This window comes from Motacilla alba, chromosome 11 (genome assembly GCF_015832195.1).
Source record: "Motacilla alba alba isolate MOTALB_02 chromosome 11, Motacilla_alba_V1.0_pri, whole genome shotgun sequence".
Lineage (NCBI taxonomy): Eukaryota > Metazoa > Chordata > Aves > Passeriformes > Motacillidae > Motacilla > Motacilla alba.
The window spans coordinates 9,938,474-9,960,432 of NC_052026.1; the positions used below are offsets into that span (position 1 = coordinate 9,938,474).

Sequence of the window (21,959 nt, forward strand, 5' to 3'; positions counted from 1 at the left end):
TATTTCATTCAGGAGTTATGTTCACTTATGGAGTCCAGGGGTTTTTTGTTTGGTTTTTTTGTTGTTGTCATTTGTGGGGTTTTGCTTGGTGGGGTTTTTTTGTGGTTGTTTCTTGTTTTCTGTTTTTTTCCATTTTGTTTTGTTTTGTTTTGGGGGGTTTTGGTTTGTTTGGGTTTGTTTGGGTTTTTTGAGGGTTTTTGTTTGGTTTTTTTTGGGGTTTTTTTGTGTGTGCCTCAGTGGCCAGGTTTCAGTGTTGAAAGGACAGATTCCAGTTTGCAAGACTGTTTCCTGAAGCTCATGGAAGCTGTGCCAAGCTGGTCTTAAAGAATCAAAGAATCAGTCCACATTACCATGAATGGCTAATATTTAATAAAACATCTGATCACAAAACCAAATCTAAAAAAAAAAAAAAAATCAGTAGTAAAATAACACTCCGACTTGCTACTAAATGCAATGTTCTTTGATATAAGCCTATTTCAACTTCATTTATTCCAGGGTTCTACAGCAGTCAAAATAATCAATGCAGAATTTTCCATGTGATTTACACATTGCTTTTAAAAATGAATTGTCTGAAACAAAAAATGCTTTTTTCTGCTGCCTGGCTTGTTTTCTAAAACATATTCTCTTTCTTTTAAAGTGAGAGAACGACCTCTGCTTCAGGAACAATTTTCTGAGACAGTGTGTTTATCAAATGGCTTCTCTGCTTTCATGAAAACAATTTATTTTCACTGAACTCCTCAAGATAAGCATTGAAGTCAGGAAGAATGTACAATGACATTTATAATTACATTCAAGAAACAAATATTTTGCTAAAGAAAGGATTTGGATTTTTATCGATTTTTAGAGATAAAAAATATTTTCTTTCTTCCAACACACCATTTAATGATATTGTCTCCCTGAAATTACAATGTTTTTATATGCATGGAAAGAAAAGCCCAGGACAGTAATCTTCTCATAGAAAGGCTACAGTATGCATCCTAAACAATGAAAGCTTTGGCATAGCCCTTACAACCAAACTGCCTTCCCTGCCCCACTCTTTGGAAATAATCTGCAGAAAAGGACAATTTAGGCAGGAGGATACATGCCCCTTGCAGAGCCTCCTCCAAACAGCCCCTCTTTGCCCAGTCTTAGAAAAGAGACAAAACAGTTGTCTCTTGGGATGCACATCCTTCTCTCCAGCTTTCCTCCCACGCTTTCCCCTTGCTCAGAGACATTTCTGAAGCTCCAAAGCTCAGAGCAGAGCCCGTGGACACGGGGCATGGTGCCTCCCATTCTCTGGGGAACCTGAAAACCTTGCTGAGAATTCTCTCTCTGTTTCCCTTATGGATTCAGCCCTGGACCTGTTCTCAACCACCGACAACAGAAGCTCAGTCATGCCAGACAATTACTGCTTCCTGCTATATTCTCAAATACCCCTAAAATCAAGGTAGTCCACAGTGTATCTCATCTTTCAGGACAAAGCAGCCACAGATTTAGCCCTACAGTGCCAGTATTTTGAAATGCAAATTCAACAACTACCTATGCAAAAGCTGCCCATGAATATATTTAGGAGTTCCATTTGGGCTGCCTGGAAACGTGGGGTTTACAGGATTAAAAAGATGTACTGCTATCACTCCAATGAATGCCCTTTAATTTGTGAGAATTCACTTTAGTATAAAAAATTTAAGATCTGGTTTATTCCTTGTCAGTCAAACATCCTAGCTTTTCATTATCCCATTTTTTTTCAGTGCATGTAGGTAGTTCTCATCATAAAGATCCACTGATAAAGTTCTCCTCCAGAGACATACTCTTTTTGTAGGCTCAGCTAGTGAAGAAATATCATTCATTTGTAATACTCAAAGAGAAGTTGGAAAAAAAAATCAAAAGCAGCTGAAAAGAGATTGTATTTCACTTATATACACCAAGGCTTTATTTAAAATATACAGTGTTAAATTTGATCAAATATCAACCCACCATTCAGAGTGAAATAATCTCTTTTAATTTGCATGTATCTGTGTGTGCCAAAGAGAAGTGTGTTTGCTTTCAAGCAGGTGCACATCCTGCTATGACTAAATCTCTAACTCATCAAATTGCTTTACCAGTGTGGGACATGCCCTTTTTCTGGAACAGCTTCAAGTATTTTCCCCAGCATTTCAGCCACCTGTTTACCGAGTTCATACTCCAAAGGAGATGCATGCAATTAGAAACAAGGAAATGAAAATAAATGACCTTGTTTGTTATAAATAACAAAGAGACTCAGCAAAATTAATGCAGTGAAGCCTGACCTTCTGACCTGAAAGAAAGAATCACCTCATTCCTTTGTAGCAGGCTCACAATGCTCCAGCACCAGGCATTGTTGTGCAGCTTTGCCTCTTTTGATGGATCTTAAAGGAGTATATTCTAAATATTAAATGTTTTACAAGTTAGATTAGGAAATTTGCATTAAAAAGAATGTTGAAACAAAGTCAAGAGAGCAATGATAAAGATTATCACTGCTTTATTTAGAGAATCCAGGTAAGCTGGGTGTATGACAGTTCACTGTAATACAGTTTTTCAATTGAAAAATAAATATGGCATTCCAGGTGCTAAAAAGGCACGAAATGTCTCCTTCGGTGTTCAGTGAATTGATGAGGGAGAAAGTTTTTAATTAGCCAACTCCAGGAAAAGGAAACATTTTTCTTTTGTTAATTGTTTGTGCTATGATGGTCTGACTTTTGAAAAAAAAAAAAAAGCAAAGTACTTCCACAACTACTGCCAAAAATACATACTTTTTTTCTCATCCCTTAATTAGGCAAGCAGAAATGCTTTCTTTTACATGAAGCTTGCTGAATAATGTTTCTATGGGTTACATTATTACTTTTAATTGATTCATGTCAGTCTGGAACTGTGTCCAGCTGCAACGGAGGGCAAGGTGTTAGAAATTTGTTCCCCTGCTTGTCTTTGGAGAAAATGAGAACACAGCGTTGTTTTCATGGCAGTCCTCACAAAAAGAGCAGTGTGTTATTACAGTGCTGGTTCCCATCTTGTCAGTCTCCCAAACAAGTCTGTTATTAATGAAGCAGCTCAGAACTGTTGCAGAAATGAAAGGAGTATGCGTTTGCATCTCACTGAAAGCAGCTCCCACAACAGGTATTGTTTGATAAAGATTTTTCCAAAACTTGTTTTGTAGGTTTTCTTCCCCTTCTCTCATTTTAAATGACATCCATCCAGCTGCTGAGGTACAGCAACACCCTTCCCAGCAGTCACAGCCTCAACTCTGCAATTCCTCTTTTGCCCGGAGGGCACTGATGGCAGTGGGGATGGGGCAGCTCTCCCTGCAGGGCCCAGGGTGATGGGCACAGCCCAGGGACATAGCCACAGCCCAGGGACACAGACAGCCACCAGGGCAGGGCCACAGGAGGCACTGGGAAATCAGTCTCACACACAGGAGAGCAGCAGCCAGAGCAGCAAACGTCACCTCATGCAGGATCAGGACCAGGAGCATGAGGGGGCAGTGGCCCTTCTCCTCCCCATCCTCTCACCCTTTTTCCATCATTCTGCATCCAATGGAGCCACTCCAGCCCCTTAAGCTCTTGGCATGACTCACTCCAGCTCCCAAACTTTTACAGTAAAAGGGTGACCTGAATGAATCATTGCCAGCAGAAAAAGAGTTGATCAACACAGTCTCTCCTTCTGCTCATGTAGTCTCATGAGCAGCTTGTGCTTTTGTCCAAATGTATGTATCATTAAAAACTAAATACTCCACATGGCTGAAGATAGGGATGTGTTGAAGAGTTTGGTTGAATCAGATACCTTTGGGGTACTATCTTCTTAATCTGCATTTGTCTGCACAGATTGAAACCAGAGCACTCACACTGAGCTGTGAGGCCCTGTATAACAAGCCCCATCTGAGTAAACCTGCATGACAAACAGGTTTTGAGAGCTGAGCCCAACCAGAAGACATTCTGCATTTGTGGAGCATGAAGTCACAATCTCTGTCCTGCTCTGGGGCTCCACACGTGGTCCAACAAATACCGAGGCTGGAGAGAGGCTGTGGATCTGTGCTGATCCACCACTGTAGGGTGTGCAAGGGCTGGAGAAGGGACAGCAGAGCTGGGGATCCATTAACAGGGCTCATGCTTAGAGCATGACTTACACACAGACTGACACTGCCTTCTTCAGCTGATCACCTTTATTTTAGAGCAATGACTTCTACCTACAGTTCCAGCCAAGTTTACTGCAAATTGTGCAAGCACCAAAACCATGCTAATGTGCAATTGTAACGTGCAAGCTGGTTGCTGGTTGTGCAAGCACAACCATTTGTTCTGCACTACGTCCTTGAATGTCCTTGCAATACCTGGTGAGACAGACCTCACTGCTGGGAGGAGTGGTCTTTTCTGTAATGACAACCTAAACCAAATACTAAGAAAGACAAAGAACACAGCAGTGTTACATCCAAAAATCAGTGCTGGAGATATGCAAATAAAAACAGCCCTTGAAAAGGCTTGAAATGAGTAGCGCCCAAAATGAGTGATATTATAAATTGGGTTTAAAAAGCAGCAATTTTCAGGAGCATTAGTTTACATGAAGCACGTGCATAACTGACTTTGAAATTCAGCTGAAGTCAAGTCTGCCTGGAAAGCAAATGGTGTAGTTTTACTCCTTGGCTGTTTCACCAATTCAGGAAGGTTAGCTACCCACACTGGAGCAGGAGAGCACATATTTTTTTTCCCAAGAATACAGGAGACATATGCTGACCAAGAAAATAGTTGTGAAGAGCAGAGTTCCTACAAAAAACCCGGGCTCACCCAACTGCAGGTCTTGCAATTCACAATAAAAGGTACCACATGGTCAGAGTTATTGTCACTGGCACTGGGGAAAACCTCAGAATTTACAAAAGTTTCCTTCTTTCTTCTTCTGGTACCCATCCAAGGAGAGAGCAAGCAATACTACAGACAGCTTGAGGGGACAAAGAGAGTGTCAGGACCAGTGTCCCTGTCTCAGCATGACAGCCCTTACTGGCCATAGCTCTGTGAGCTACTGCTAAGCACGTAATGATTTTGCACTGAAAGGCTAAACCAGCCAGTGCTGTGGACTGAACAACCACAACTCTAACTCATTCCTTCATTAAATGCTTTGCCATTCCTTGAGAATGAGAGGGTCTATAGAAAAATCACATTGTCCTGTATTCCACTGGTAAACAATATCTTATATATATTAAACTGTTCTGTAGTAGTCATCTGTTCTTTCCAAGCTGTGACAGGACTTTGAATTATTTGCTCTATCAGCAAGTGCTGCAGTAAATTCCCAGTTATGCCGTGCATGGCAGGCTCACGGAAACTCCTGTGACAATGGAGCGAGCAGAGAACTCATACATGACAGAATCCACTCAGCAGACTGGTTTTTGGGGACAGTTGGGCCTCAACAAACAATCCTTTCTTCTCAGTCTATAGAGGAGCTGCACTGGGGCCTACTTTGGCCATTAGTCTAAGGAAAGCCTTTGTTGAACATATAGCTGCTTCTCACATTGAAAGAATAAATCACATTCTTATTCTGGGTATGTCTCCACTGCATTCACTGATGTGAATGTTGTTCCATGGCTGAAAAACTGGGTAAACAGTGTGCCCTGTGCCGCTCTGAGCTGCTGTGGCTACATTACTGCCTGAACAACCTCATTTACAGCCAGCCTGGATGTGCCTGTAAGAGCAGCAGCCCTGGCAGAGATCTGTTCTTCAGACAGCATACTCCCTCCTTTCAGGAATATTTCATTCTTCAGGCTGGATTACCAGGATTTGAACCCCTTTGGAACCCACTTTGCCTGAGATGGAGAAGGGAAAATCCTGTCTTTTCTAAGTGCCTAGCAAAGCAAAACACAAACTTGGCAAATTTCAGGAATGGTTCTGAATCTATAGAGGTTTTTTAGGGTTATGCAGATATATGTTAATTTCTCAGGCACACATTCTAAAAGTACATGTATAGTGCATGTTCCCCTTCTAATACTTAAAATCCAGAGTAATTAATGTCCCTAACTGCTTCAATGTACAGCAATTCAATATTCATTCACTTCACAACCGTACACTGCTCTCCACCCTTCAATGTGCTTCATCTTTTACTTTTAAGTCTTTTACTTACATTTCTGTCCATCTTCATGTACTGGAAAGAAAAGGGAAGCTCCAGGTTTCAGCAGACCATAGGGACCTCTGCTGACAGCTTCTGTCGAGGCGGTCATCGCTGGGTGAGTAGAGGTGGTCTTGCCTCATACCCGAGCCTCAGTTATTGCAGATTTTCTCTTTGATAGAGTTAAGTCTGATGATCCATCAGCACTCTGGTGGAAAGGCTCCCATTTCCTGGCAGGATGTCACAGCTTCATCTCAGCCTTTGATGGACTCCTAATATAACAAAATATAGCACTTGTTAGTCCACATACAGACAGAATTCTGCATTTTTACGTTTGAACAGGAGTTTATTTGTCTCTGGAATAAAAAAACCTTGTGTCCCTTCTACCCCCCATTTCCATGAAGTGTGTTACAGAAGAGGGGAGCTCCTGGTTAAACAGGGAGGCTCTTGGGAAGCACCAATCCCTGAAGTCTCTCACAATTTAAGTTCAGAACTATAGCATGCAAATTTCTGGGTTATGATACCATATATATATATATATATATATATATATATATTTATATATTTATATATATATATATATATACACAAATATATAAATATCTATATATATACAAAAAAATGTGTGTGTGTGTGTGTGGTGTGTGCATTTGTGCACTCCTCTGCACAGATGTAAATTTAAATTAATTTTAAAAAACCAACAAACACAAACAGAAAACCCAGCCAAACCCAAAAATCAAGTAACTCCTCTGGTGACACAATCCCTTCTGCTATACTTGTTTTCAAACAGGATAAATGGTAGACACAGAAGTATATATAGTAAAGTAGTGTTTACTCCCTCTTTCAACATACAATTTACTTGTGCTTTTGGGGAATCACTGTAGGAAAAATTCCAATAACCAGAGTTATAACCACCTCTAAATTCAAAATTTCTATTTTGAAGGTTTTTGGCCTTCTTTTATTATTTATTGCAATAGAGCTGCCTTGCAAAAAAAAATTATGTATAATTATTTACAAAGAAAATAGCTCATTGTAAATGCTAAAGTTAAATGTCTATGTTTTTAAAACTTTAGATTCACTAACCCTTTAAATTACTGTTTAAATTGTTTCTTCCTTTTGCTGCCATTAATGAAATATTTTATGTATGCAATTGCTCCCGGTTTGTGTAAGGAATTCTAAATAAATACAGTGGCCATTGATTTCTCTTAGTTCATCTCCTTTGTTCTTGCATCTCAAAAGAGTTCAACTAACCTGGTAGCATTTATCCTGCCTATTCCCTTCAGAATTATCTCTGACTCAATGAGATGACCTCCTAATTTCCTCTGTTCTATAGATCTGCTTTCTCTAACTTTAACAAATAACTAAGGTCTCTCTGCCCTTGTACCATACCAGCAGTGGTTTTGAACCTTTTCTGATCATACAATAACTTTTTTAAAAGATAATTAAAACTGGTCTTTCGAGCATTACAATGTTACTGTCATGCCTCACCAGTATCAGGCTACATGAAGCCTCTGTTCTTGCATTTCACACCTTGATGATCTGATTCTTTTCGCTGTGTTTTTTTTTTGTTTTGTTTTGTTTTGTTTTTTTTACTTTTTTTTTGGTTGTTTTTTGTTTCTTTGTTTTGCTGCTGAGAACTCTTCAGTCTTACTGCTCTCCATTGGTCTGGGCTGTCTTTGAAAGCATGTTATACATTCTTTACCTGATTGCAAGCTCCTGGTCTTCCCTATCCTCCTAAGTACAGTTCATTGTGTTTAAATACCCTGACTCAAATAGAGTGAGGATGTGGCCTCTCACCACTGCTCCTCCACATCAGCCTCACCTTGGTCTCATTTTGGTGCCCTTCTCTCTGTTGTAAACTTGAAAAAAGCCCATAGTATACAAGGATAATGGAAACTGCTGTGTACACAACTATTCTCTTGTAACCACAGACTATCCAAACCACATGTCATGACTTAAATCTGCCAAGAACTCACCATCCAGGATTACACTTCAAGCCTTCAGGCATTTCCAGCCAGGCACTATTTCCAATAATATCGTCAGCATGTTCATGTCTCCTCCTGAGTGTTTCAGTTTCTCCCAGAATTCTGGGTTGATTTTTAAAGTGGTTGATTTTTAAATTTTTTAATTTTTGTCAGTATTCAGAGTTTATATTAATTCCTTTTTTTTCTGTTTCAGTGTCTCTTCTTTGTATTATCCTTATCTTCATTGAGGAAACTGACTCAAATAATTTAACATCTGAAAAATAAATTTCTTTCAGCCAGAGGTAGGCTACCTTTGCAATGTCTCAAACTCAGCTGCATTCTCCAGTGACCTCATTTCTTGTGTATTCAGAAAATCTCTTATTTATCTTAGCCTTCACACAGACTTCTTTTATTTTCTTCCTTTTACTTACACTTTCCTCTTTGTTCTGTAATCTTTCAATCTTCCCCACCTGCTTTATCTTACAGATGATTGATATATGCATTTCAACAGTCTCAACTGCTATTTTATTTATCCCAAATAAATATCCACACTGGATGGCAGGTAGAATTCTCTAGCTACAAAACTTCAGCTTTGAAAATCTCCTATTTTATTTCCATCCATACCCTTCCATGATCCCCTCATGCTTTTCAGAGCTTTTCTTTCTTCTTGCACTTTTCAATTTCACTATAAACCTAGCTTGGTTAAAACACCTCATATCAAAATATTCTTACATCTCTACTCATGCTATATTTATTATGCACACCTATGAAAAGGGTTGTTCCCTTTTTAGTCCAAGCTTTTAAATTGTGCAAAGCATTATTACAGCATTCAATCTGTGATTTGAGTTACACACCCAGACTGATTTAAAGCTAGATGGAGGGGCAATTCAGGCATGTTGTGTGTTTAAAGGTCTCTGTGTGAAATAAAAAGAAATCTATAATGTGACCCTCAGGATTTCAGGCAATGATATCCCAAGTCTGAAAAAGAGGGAATAAAGAAACTGAAAAAGGATACACACCACTGACCAATCAATTGAAAAGTACAGTAAATGGAAAACAGAAGCCTCCCTGGATTTGCCTTATGGGCTGACAGCAGTGGCTTTGTATAAAAAGACAGAGCACTTATGATCCACTTTCTACTTGAGACATTATAAATTAGTTTTTCTGAAGGCATAATCCACCGTAACAGATTCTAAGGTGGTGTGGAAAAATCCCACCACTCCTTGATATGAACACTAAATGATGCCCTGTCTGTCATGGACCCCGTGTCTCTTTGCTCAGGCAAAGCCTGTCTCTGGAAAACTCAAAAGTTATTGAAATGCACCAACCTTTATTGCAAAACTGAACACACTGAGGATGACTGCAACCTTTATTAAGACTCAAGGGACTTTGGTTAGGCCTCATGGTAGACAAGTTACAAAAGGCTTCTGTCTTTGTGCCACTAAGTGCAGGAAAGAAGCCTCCTACAGGCTGTGAATGGAGCTGAGAGGAGCTGAGAGGAGCTCCCTACCCTGATTTCCAGCAGGGATCCTGCAGTCCCAGCTCCTTCCCAACAGACAGTGCCTCACCATGGGCAGAAGCTCCATCTCCTTTCATGCACACAAAGTCCACCTCATTACTTCTGGACCCCAAACAGATCTTGGGGACCTATTTAGTGAAAATTCATATGTAAGAGAGGAACTATCTGGGGCTGGATTCCGCAGGGTCCTGTTACATGGCTGGAGAAGCACAGAAATCCCAAAACAATAAAAGTGGAAGCACGTAGTGTCAGACCATAGCGATAGACAGAGAACCTCTCAGAGGATCAGTGGTTTTAGAGCTGGGTGGTGATGCAAGGAGCACTCTCTGACACCTTTTTAAATATCTGTAACACCATTCATTTCTCCTGTAGTTCTAATTTTCTCTCAGCTCCAGGAGTATTATAGTGGCCTCTCTCCTAATATATTAGGCTTTATAACAATGTTAAAGAATTGTCAGCAAAAGGAAATGGAATTACACACTAGAAGAGAAAAAAAGGGAAGTCAAGCCTGCCAGTCAGGCTTCCTATCTCCTTCAAAAACTTCCTTTGGAAACATGGTGGAGAACAAAAGAAGTCTGTGCAGGCAACCTGGGCCACTCCACACTCATTAGCACTGCTCTCCAGTGAGCAGCACAGTTAAGCTCATCATGACTTCTCTAAAATACTAATCATGATTATTTTCAGTGGGATTCCTTGCATAAGGAAGACCATAGGAGACCTTGCAAGCTCAGTTCTAAAAGACAGTAAGTGAAATACTCTCCTCTACAAGACTTTTCTCAAACAAGTTGAACTTATTCCACAAACCCACAACTCACCTTTCTAGTACAGGGACACTTCAGGCAAATATTAAATGAGGTGACTCAAATATTTACGCAAGCAAAACCACTCTTATTTTGTCGGAAAACAAATAAAGTTAAAGTTGGCAGAGGTTTATAAGCCATCACACTTCACTTTGTTTTTCTACTTCTTTTTCATGGCCCACACTTGAAAGGCAAGGTAACCTTGCTGACTGCTGAGGTGGCACACAAGTGCTCAGAACTGTCCCACCACCCTCAGGACTTCAGGAGATGCAGACACCAACTCCTCTGCAGGGACTGTGGGCAACAGGAAGCATTGCATTAAAACTGCATGGTGGGCATGTGATTGGGATAAAGATCAAACAGAACCTCAGTCTTTTCTCTCATTCTTGCAGAACATGAAAAAAAATGCCTTGTTTCCTAAGTTCAATATATATAAAAATGTAATGAGGTAGCTTTTGTTTATATTACAGGCATTGAAAACTCCTACCTCAGCTTCTCAGTCACATCATTGTTTTGCTAGTGAGGTTCTCAGAAGGTGGAAAGAGACAATGGAAAGATAAAATCTAATGGACAGGATAAACACCTACCTTGGAAATAATGCAAAAATTATACAGGGACTATAAAAAACCTACTTAGTTTTAATGAAAGATTTATTTCAGAACAAATCAGCCTTCATTGAAAAGCTTAGCTTAGCTATTTTAGCTCTTTTTGTGTACAACTTCAGTGATATAACTTGATAGGGAAGACATTGACTGGAGACTAGAAGGAGATAGCTCTGTTGCAAAATGAGGAGTGTAAAGGTTGTATGCATGTTTGGTGGATAGTGCCCTAATTCATTACAGAATGGGATTCATATACTTACACAGTGAAAAGCTTGGATTAGGCACACAACATAATTTCCATTATGTTAATGTTGCTTTAAAATATATTGCACAGAGTGCTGCAACAATCAAATTATCAATTATAATGTCTACTCAGAGTAGAAAAGTGTTGCAAACAGAGGGCTGATTACTGCTTCAGTACTTCCAATCTGCATACTCATTGTTTAGTACAGGGAAAACAAATTATCTTGTGTTGGCCCTAGTTCAAATTTAATTAAATGAGTGCAAAGCAATTATAATAAAGTACAATAGTATAGTAATGAAAGGAAAATAACTCATTAACCTATTAATCTTTATTTATGTTCCTCTCAAATAAGTATGTAATTTCTTTATCACTGCATCCCATAAGAAATAGCAGCTCTCACTGCTCATGGCCCGCTTTAGTGGGGCTTATTTTGCTAAAGATCATTGTATGACTTCACTGTTACTATTTATATAAATTTTATTTAATGTGTCTGATTTTTCTCCTCTTCCTTACATAGTGTATTTTAAAACCCTTTCCCACATATCTGTGATGTAGATTATAAACCTGTTCGCACCCCCCATTTTCTTTTAACACTTGTCAGCTCTGAAAGGTAAACCTCTCTAGGAGCATTGCTATGCTTCTGTCATTGCAGAAGGGAGGGAGCACTCCCAGAACATCTGCTCCAAAAGAAGCTCTTACATTAAGACATAAGATGAAAGCGTATTATTTTTAAGAGGACCTGACACAGCTATTGCTCCACAATCTTTATGGGTATAACAACATACCCCATATTTTCAAATGTGGTTTTTTGATCCTTCATTCCGACTTTTATCTAGGCTGCTGGGTTGTTTTGTGATTCTGACAAATCTCAAGTTTAAGGAAAACAAATATTTTTAGATGATTAGTCAAATATTACACTGTGGTGTACTTTAATTGTGCTTGCTGTATGCCAGCTCTCACTATTACCTTATCTCTCCAGAACTGGTTTTGTTTCCAATGACATCTTACATTCTAGTGTGTACATTTAATGTCACACACCAGTGCTTAGCTTATTGCAGCCAGTCAGGGCTGACTCTGTCCTTTCACTAAGCTGTGCCACTAACAAAAAAAAAAAAAAAAAAAAAAAAAAAAGAGAAAAAAAAGACAAAGCACAAAAACCGCACCAAACCATCACCAGAACTATGCCATAGAGAAGATTATGAGCAAAAATACATTCCAATTTTTTTTTTACTAAATAGCAGTTTTTCTGGTTTTAGACTGAGGAAATTAATAACATTGATTTTTGTTTTTCTACTAAATGAGATGAAGTAGAGGTGACACTGTACCATAAGCAGTGATTGAATACTATCCTGGAGAGTGGGACAATTGGTAACTGCTACATAAACTGTAAGAAAAATCAAATTAGAAGGACCACAGATTTAAAATACAGTTTCCACTTCTGCATAGACCAGCTTAATCACTGGCTCTTGCTGAAGAACAGAGATACCTGTGGGAAATATTTATTCAACAGAAATACAATTCTGAATATGCATAAAGGATGAATGAAGGCTGCTTTTGAAAACTGGGAAAACAAACCTTTCACAACAGAGTTCACAGTGTCAGATGTCCCGAGGCTTCTTCCTTTCCATGCACGGACCCTGTGCAGGCAGGATCCAATCTTACTGCCTTATAGGATTCAAGCAGAATAGCTTCCAAAAAGTTATTAACAGATTCTCTGAGAGGATTGTAGAGGTGCAAATTTACAGCTCAGATGGCTGAGAAACATACAAGTTCACCATATCTTTCCTCTTCACACATAGCAAAAAACTTCTGCCTTGCAGAGTGTATTTCTGGTTTCACAATCTGCTGCTGAGAACTCTGTTAGCAAGAAATGGAACTCTTTAATCATAATGACACTTAATGAGTCACTCTATTCTTTGCACATTTTTAACACTCAGTTCTCTATTTCACACTTACTGCTCAATTCTTGCTTTTATATTATTGCAGCACTAGTACTCCATTAATACCAGCAGGCACAGAGCTGTGTGTAGCCCTGTTGTGTGGTTTGGGACAACTGGCATTGTTCGTGGTGACCTTGCCACTGACCTGCTGGAGAGCAATCAAGAAGTGCAGAGGCATCACCAATAGGTGGCACATTCGCATTTTGCAGAGCATGATGCCATCATTCTTTTTGTTTGTTTTTGTTTGTTTGTTTGCTTTGACAATGAATCATGTTTTAATTGCAGTATTTCAACATGTGAAGTAACTAAATCATTAAAGGAGGAAGAGAGACAAATAAATAAATTTCGCTATGTACAGCCATCAGAATCGCATATGAATTGTCATCTTTTTCTGTCCAGAGTTAAATACTTGTCATCAAGCTAAATCAATGTTTATTCTCTGTGTACCAACCACTAGAGGGGAGTTTGACACTCACATTGCAAGTTCACAACAATATGCTAAACTGCAGGGAAATGTAGATCAGAAATCTGCAGTAATTAAAAAAGACCATCCTGCCAAACTCACGACTTCTCACCATCTTTCCAGATTACTGAGTGAGATGATTTCTATCTGACTTAATAAAAGTCTAAATCCTGCTGCCAGTTGAGCTTTGTCCGGCTTCCTGATACATAAAATGAAGCAATGAAGCTGCAGTGAGCCGAGGAAGAGAATATGAAGCGTGCTCAATAATGAAGACAAATATAAAATAGAATTGCCTGAGATGAGACTAGACTTCACAGCCACTGGACTTTTTGAGCCCTAGGACAGTTACACAAGGAAAGACTCTTTCTGTCTTATTCCTGCCTGCAGATCACTGGCTAAATGTGATATTTGGTGAAAATATACAACTTGAAAATATACAATGGTGTCTTCTGTGTGCCGAGACTGTATGGCCAGCTGCCCTTGCTGTTTCCTCCTGTGTATTTCTTGCTTTTATTTAAGTGAACTGGTACTGTACTCCATCAGTCTCCCTTTGCCATGGGTGCAGTGCATACCATCCATGAAATTTTCCCTTAATGCAAACACAGAGTTTAACTCAAGTTAACTTGCACCTGTAAGGGGTTTGGCCATACCCATATAACCATAAAAATACCTGCCAGGACATCAGACATGTTTCAGAATGCTTGGTGGGGGTGGGAATTAGGACACAACTCCTCAAGTGCCAGGGCACAGAGAGCTACAACTGATGCCTGATGGCCTCCCAGTCTGATCCTTTGTACACCCACCTCTTTAGCCAGAGGGAATACTTTAAACCTAATTGATTTAACCTATGAATCATACACAATCCCATCATAACACAAGCTCTTGTACCACAGCATCACATACAGCTCCTGTAGAAAATAAAACCAATGTCATGGATTCTGCAACTTCTTAAAACTGTAGTTTGTATGGGCGTGGATATTTTTGGGTGCAAGCACACATCTGTCACAAGCAGAAAATATATATCTCGAACATCATTTTTCCATAACTGAGTCTAAATGTACTTCTACTGATCTTCAGAATACTGGAAGAGTGCAGATTCAAAATAATGAAAAAGATAATCTATCTTCTAGAAGAAAGAAGTGAATGCACTGCACATTGCTTGTCACAAAGAATGTATTTAATCCATGCTCTTATTTATAGCATCAAAATGTTTTTGACATAGCAAGGAGAGTAAAAAGCCAACAAACATGAGACAAAGACTAAACAAAACTGCACTCAAATTAACTCAAACAGTACTTAAAGGGACATCAATCATGTAAGAATATATAAAGCATACATTTAAAAGTTAAAGATGTTATTTATTACAATGACACTCCTATTGTGCACCATAACATCCCATTCACCTGATTTACTCTAACATCTACCAGTGTAAATCAGTGGGTTTTTCCATTGACAAAAATGACATTTCTGTGGCATACAACTGATGCAAGTGGAGAATTTGACCCTATATCTGAAAACCTTCCATTAAATAAGTAATTAGTGTACACAGGTGTTGTTTTTCCCTAGTAATTGATGTGCAAGTCTAACCATTTCTAAAGCCTGGCCATTTGCTTGACAGACAAGAATTTATTTTCCTCAGTAATGAGCACAATTTCATATGGATGGGCTTTTTTCCTCCTCAAAGTAGAAAGGCCATCTAGATTTCAGCATTTAATCTTCCTCATGACAAAATCTCAAATGACCCTTAAAGATCTTCTGGAATTCCAGTGAGTTTATGCAAGATACTGTAACTAGTCCAACTGGAAGGCATCACCTTGGGCGCTGGAATACACACGTGCCTAAAGATCTGGAAATGTACTGAGAATAAATGGAGACAGCTGCCCACACCATTCATCCTGGAAAGCTTCCAGGAACCCACAGGTAGTTCAAGGCAAAATGACCAAAAGGTATTTCTTCATGTTTACAACTTAATGACAGTATTTTGCACAACAGCTCTCCCTCCACAGGGAATGGCACCAACCTTATCAAAGTGATCCCACTCTGGCCACTGCTCTCGCAGCAGAGGATCAGTACTTCTGTCCATCATAAGAATCATTCTTTGTAGATTAATTCCCATCATGAAAATTAGACATGTCTAGTTTAAAATGAGATTCCAAGATCAGTGAAAGGATTGTGAAAGGACTGTAAGTCTCCACTGTAACACTTAAAATGATCCCAAAGACTTAAAAGGATCCTAAAATACTTCATGATAATAGTTAGAGCACTATGTCAATGCTTTCATAAATACACTGCAAACCCTGCATCTGGAAAAGTCCATAGGTTTTATTCTGTTCAATATTCTACATATCAAAGAAGATCATACACATGACAATAGGATGAACATGGACTTCAAGACCTAAACTTACAAGGACTGGTAAGAATTTGCCAGCCTCACCAAAAAAGTAGCTCTGGAAAAAAATCCTTGAAGCCACTATTTACAAAGTGTGATTCCTCTGTTTAATGGTGACAGAGAATTCAGTATGTAGTCCAGATGGTTGGTCACAGAGATAAAAAATCCAGCATGGCTTTTTGGTGCTATGGGCAGGCTGTCTGACTGGCTCACACTGTGACAGACAGATTGATTGATAGACAAACAATGACATTCTCTTTTTCAAAGTATTTCATTGATAATACACATAATTTTAAAAAAATCCAGCTATGCATAGACCTCAGTTACAGAGCTACTACAGAAGAGATGGGAAAACATCAGCAGAGTTTCATTTTAAGTTTACAAGTTCAGATGCTTCTGTTGTCCCCTTAGGAAAGAAAAGGGCAAGGACTGAGTTCGAAAACCTATTCAATAATAGATCTTAAGCTCTTAGCTAGAGCAGGACAATTGTGGGCCAGCACAGTGATTCCCCAACAGCTGGTATACACACTTTGTAGTACTACAAGCTTTTGGCAGAGAAACTCAACACTGGATTCTATTCCCAGTGCTGTCTTTCCCCAACTTTTAACCCAGGGCAATTTAGCTAACTTCTGTCTGTTCCTGGTTAGCCATCTGGTAAACAGATAATATAATTGCATCATTTATAGGCTTATTGTGAGGCTTAATTATTGAAAGTCTTTAAGATAAGTCAAAGTTCTTGGTGAAGAATTGTGCAAAGCATTAATAAATAATAATAATGGGGCAGCACTAAGAGGAGGGGAAGCTTAAAGCTGAATTGTTGCATAGGAGGAATGTGCCCAGCTGAGGCAAGAGAAATACAGACAAGTGATTAGTTGACATGATGTGAAAAGGAAGGCAGCAAAATCACTCAACTAATTGCATTAGAAAATGTAGAGAAGGAAAATGGGTTTAGTTGAAATGACAAAAAAAGTCAAAAACCCTTGGACAAATGGGAAAGGACAGACTGGGCAAAACAAAGTGACGTGTCACTGGAGAGGTGTCAAGATTGGACTGAGCCAGGAAGCTTCAACTGACTGGAAGGAGAACTTCTCTGTGCTTTACAATTCACGTTCCATTCTGTTCCAGTTCGCTCATTTCTTTAGAGTGTGGCTTACACAGATTGTCCTAATGGATGGCACTGCCAGGGGGCATTTGCCCTGCTCTGCATCAGCTGAGGTGGGTGGTTCCTCAGGGAGCTGACAGCTTCTCCCGGACGTGTGGCATTTCCAGGACAGACATCTGCACAGGCATCTCCATAACAGCCTAAGGGGAGCAGTGTTGACTCCCTTCACCAGCCTGATCATGTGCAAATTACATCATCTGCACTACCTTCATTTCCTAAGCATAATTGCCCTAAGTGATCCATTGATTGCTATCTGACACTCAGCTTTTCTGCTCTCATTTCCCAGATGTTCCTGGTTTTGCCATGACTCTCAACTCCATTTTATCAGAGATGTGACACCACATATTGGAAGGACATACGTGGTCATATGCAAAGGAAGAATTATATCAGATAAGTACAGTAGAGAACCACCGTGTTTAAATAGTATTATCACAAATTTAATAGTTTGCAAATTAAACACAATACGGTTTATTCAGCTTTCATTGGAAAAGTTGTTTTATATACTGGATTTCTTTATTGCAAAGGCCATGCACTTTAGATAGCATGGCAGCAGACAAAACCTTGTCCTTCCTTTTTTTAAAGCACCCTAATTTCTGGGGGGGAGAATAATAGGTATTGACTTAAATAGTGGGTTTTTTCTGCAAGTCCTTCTCTGAACTGGAAGTTTTTGGATAAAATTATACTTATAAAGCCACTAACTATATTTTCTGCTTGTTTCACATAGTTTTAAGGGACAGTCCAATGGGGGTGGGAGGGAGGCATTGTGGACAAAAGATCGTGCCTACCAATGCCAATGGGCTCTTCTCCCCTGAGGTACAAAGATAACCTTTGGCTTTCCAGAATATTTTAACCATATTGACAAACACCCCTCAAAAAACCAGGAGTCATTAGGTACATCATAAAGAAAAATACCAACCAGCAAGAAGGAGAAAAGATGGTAGATGGAGGACTTTCTGGTTATTTTCCATATTGCTGAGTCCATAGCGCACACTCTGAGGCACACTGAGCAGCAAAGTGGCTTTGTTCCACACAAAAAGTTTTGAAAAACCATTTGGCCTCCTCACTTGTTGCTAAACACTGGGTCCTGCTCAATCTTGCTCTTAGAATTATAAATTACTTAGAAAAAAATCCATGTCGTTTAGCAATAAAATATTAAATATGAACATTGGGCTTACCTTCTGTCACTCCACTACTCATTTGCCTGTTACTGACAATGAAAGGGCATCACTTCCAATAAAACTTCATCCCAGCTTTTGTGTTTTTCTCTAAAAAGAAAGCAGGTGAATCCTTGATCTGTCAAAGACAAATGTTATTTTGTTTTAGTCTGTCTGACCAGTCCATCAATTACAGTCATTCATCTGCTGTGGAAAAGTGAACACAGCACCATGAATTTGCTAACATTGCATCTGCCATTACATTTTTCTTTGATAGTAAGTGAGGCATAATAAACCTTGATCTTTTCTTGTATGCTGCTTTTTGTTTGAAAAGTATGATTCACTGGGTAATACATGCTGTTCCTCTCCAGAATCACATTCTACAGCCAAAAAAAAATTTTCTTCATTGGATTCTACAAAAAAATTATTTGTTGTTCTTAAAAATAATAATATAATGGAGAAAACTCCATGTGAAAATTTTCGGCCCATGTTTTCAATGCTGACACCTGCAGAGTGACCCATCAGAGAAAGAGGGCCTATTATCACCATAAGGACTCTAGAAAATTCTTTCTGAATTCCAGTAAATATCTTCCTTTTCAACAGCTCATTCAAGATATATGAATGTGATGAAATTCTGTGTTCTTTGTGAGTGAAAGTGTTTTCATTTTCATTCAGCAAATAATCTGTAACCCCCAATGACATTAGATGGATTATTTGTCTTTTGAGTGCTCCATGGAAGTCATTTTTACACCTATGTCACAACTTTTTAGCCTAAAAGCTACACTGGTGATCATTTACACACACACAGTTGATCATTTAGGGGCTGGAAAAGTATTCTTAGACCTTTCACTGCCAATGCAGAGGAATTTTCCTAACAGTACAATTTCAGTAGGTCAAACAGAATGTTCTGCTGAGCTGCATGTTTCCTGTAACATACTCACGACTCACCTACTCCTATTATGCTTCTTCCAGAAGAGCAAAAAAGCAAGGACAGAACCATTCAATTCTTGTCTTTCACTCAAAGACAAACAGCTATGAACTGTATCACAGATTTCTTTCTTTTCAGATGTTTATTTACATTGTATTTAGAAGCTTTCCCCTACAATCTGGGTAAGATTTTTCACTTTTTTAGGAAAGAGAACACAAAAGAAAGAGGAGAGGGCCCAAACCAACATAGATAGAAATAAGCCTACACATGGGTGTAATACAATTCAAAGAACAAGTTTCAGCTTGTGCTTATTGCTCTCACCTGAAGTTAATGGATTCACAGACTCTTATGAACCCAACCCAGTATGTCATCTGTGCACACATGAACTGACATTAATTAAATAATGTATAATTATAAATAATAAAATCACAACAGCAAATAGCAGTAATGCCCCTGTTAAATATCTTCTGCCTGTATATATGCAAACCAGTATGAGGATTACTTTAACTCCACTGCTCCTTCCAATGCTGAAATGCATGTAAAAAAGATTTAAAAATAATATGAGATAGCTTTCTCTCACCCCAACACTGAGATTCCTTAAAAAAATAAGTGAATGGAAATGTTGTTTTATCATAAAATAATAATTTTTGTTTATATATATTATTATTATTATACTCCCTGTGTTGTTTTCTTATGGTGACCAGTAGAAAATTAGAATCTATTCTATAGAAATAACTTACTAGAAGGACATAAAACAAGTAGGTACATGACAAGCTGAGTAATGCAATGTATAATTACTGTATATAATAAAAATGAATACATTTTCTATGTTTCATGGAGGAAACACTTTTTCAACACTATGCTAGTAATTTCTTGCCCTCCAAAAATTGTCTCTTCTAATGTATACACTCTCTAGAGGGAGACTCTAGCTGTATTTATAAGTACACAGTGAAACACAATATTCTTAATTGATTTCAGTCAGGAAAAATATTTGGAACAGCTTAGCTCACATAGTAAGTACATTGTGAAGCAACTTCCAGTTATTAAAACCCTGAAACATAATGAGAATTTAAACAGTAACAGAAGATCATACATGCAAGCTTTGTTTGCTCAGTTAATATTACAATTCTTTCATGGAATCACACTAAGATACTTTAGTTTTCCTTTTATATATAAAAAACTGGTGAACTCTTTACCCCCTAATGTAACTTTGTATAGTCAGAGCAACAGCAAGAACATGAGAGAAAATCATCTTTATAAGCTGAAGGCCCCATCTGCCTTATATTTCCAAATTACTGTGAATATTGTTATGTAGCTTTCATTTTATGGCAGCACCAAGGAAATCAAACTCTGAATCACTACTCCCTTCCACAATGACAAGTACAAACAACAGAGAAGCAATCCTTGCTCCAAAGCCATTACATCTAATCAAATTATTAAAAGTAGTAATACTGATCATTATGGTCTGTCTGTGAAGCTGCATTTAAATTCATCAGCAGATGCCACATCAAGCAGCATGCAGTCATAAATTGTTACCTAATCTGCTCAAGGACACGAGACCAACACTTTTGCTCCACAGCTAAGGGACTGTGACTGCAATGAACAGTACTTGAGAAAAATTAATTCACAGAATGCCTTGGTTTGGGCCTGACTCCTGTGGAGTAAATGCAAAACATAAATATATAAATATCCTCTTGCAGGAGGATGCAGCTAAGACAGTCTTTAATTTTAAGGTATACAAACCTGAACTACCTCAGACTGCTGCCAAGTTCCTAGAAAGGGCTGGATCTGTTTAGAATATTAATTGGAGCTTGTGCATTTTCTGAATTCCATCAGGTCTGAAGAGTTTTACTTTAATAGTACCATTATCATTAAATTTCACTGAAAAAAAAAAGAAACAAATGGGTATTTATATCCATTTATATCCTTAAAGTAAGTGTTGCTCCTAAGTTTCACAATTAGGTGCACTTTTTCTGAGTCACCTCAACTGCATAGCCAAAGACTATGTGAACTAGGCAGACTCCACTATAATTATGTAGAATTGCACATTCCATCTTGCTTGTGCAGTTCTAAGATTTTGATTCAGTTTCAAAATGTTGAAGTTTTTTTTCTTTGCGTAGAGATTTATACTAATTTCTTACTACTGATAAACATTGTTTCCTTAAACAACATGTTTCCTTTATTTTCTAGACTTTTCACATATAAAGAGACAGCCATCAGCCATTCTGACTTCAATAACTGCAAAGTACCTCTCATGAGTTAATATAATCTATCATCTAAGCTAGCAGAAATACTCTATAAAACCTCCAGCACTCATCAGTTTTGAAAATGCTAAAAATTTTGCACATGGTTTGCTGTAAATTTAAAAGTTGAGAATTTTTTTTAAGCTTAGGGGGAAATACAATCATAAAACTGAGTGAGGTTCATGGTTTTATTGACATCTGCAGTTATGTTCTTACCAAGAACAGGTCAAATAATCATTTCTTGGAATTAGACTGTGGTGAGTTCAGATAAAGAAACCAGACCACGTAATGCTAACCAGTAACAATCATTTCCAGAATTTGTCTCCCGTGGAAGCAAGCACTGGTGCTTAAAGCCATGATTACTTCAGCCCTGAGTTCCTTGTACCACAATGTGTATTGTTCTATTTCTGAGCAGCTCTGGGAAGCTGAGTGAGTAGGCCTATAAAACTACACTCCATGGATTTTGTGTGAGCCTA

The 21,959-nt window shown here is 38.5% G+C and overlaps 1 long non-coding RNA gene across 1 annotated transcript; it reads right to left on the reverse strand.

The window, feature by feature from the left end:
- Nucleotides 1-1,172: 1,172 nt before the first annotated feature.
- LOC119705442 lies at nt 1,173-21,121 on the reverse strand. Its single transcript, XR_005258229.1, has 3 exons — nt 20,984-21,121; nt 18,334-18,451; nt 1,173-6,347 (listed from the first exon to the last, which is right to left on the reverse strand). It is a non-coding gene; the product is annotated as an uncharacterized LOC119705442 (long non-coding RNA).
- Nucleotides 21,122-21,959: the final 838 nt, after the last annotated feature.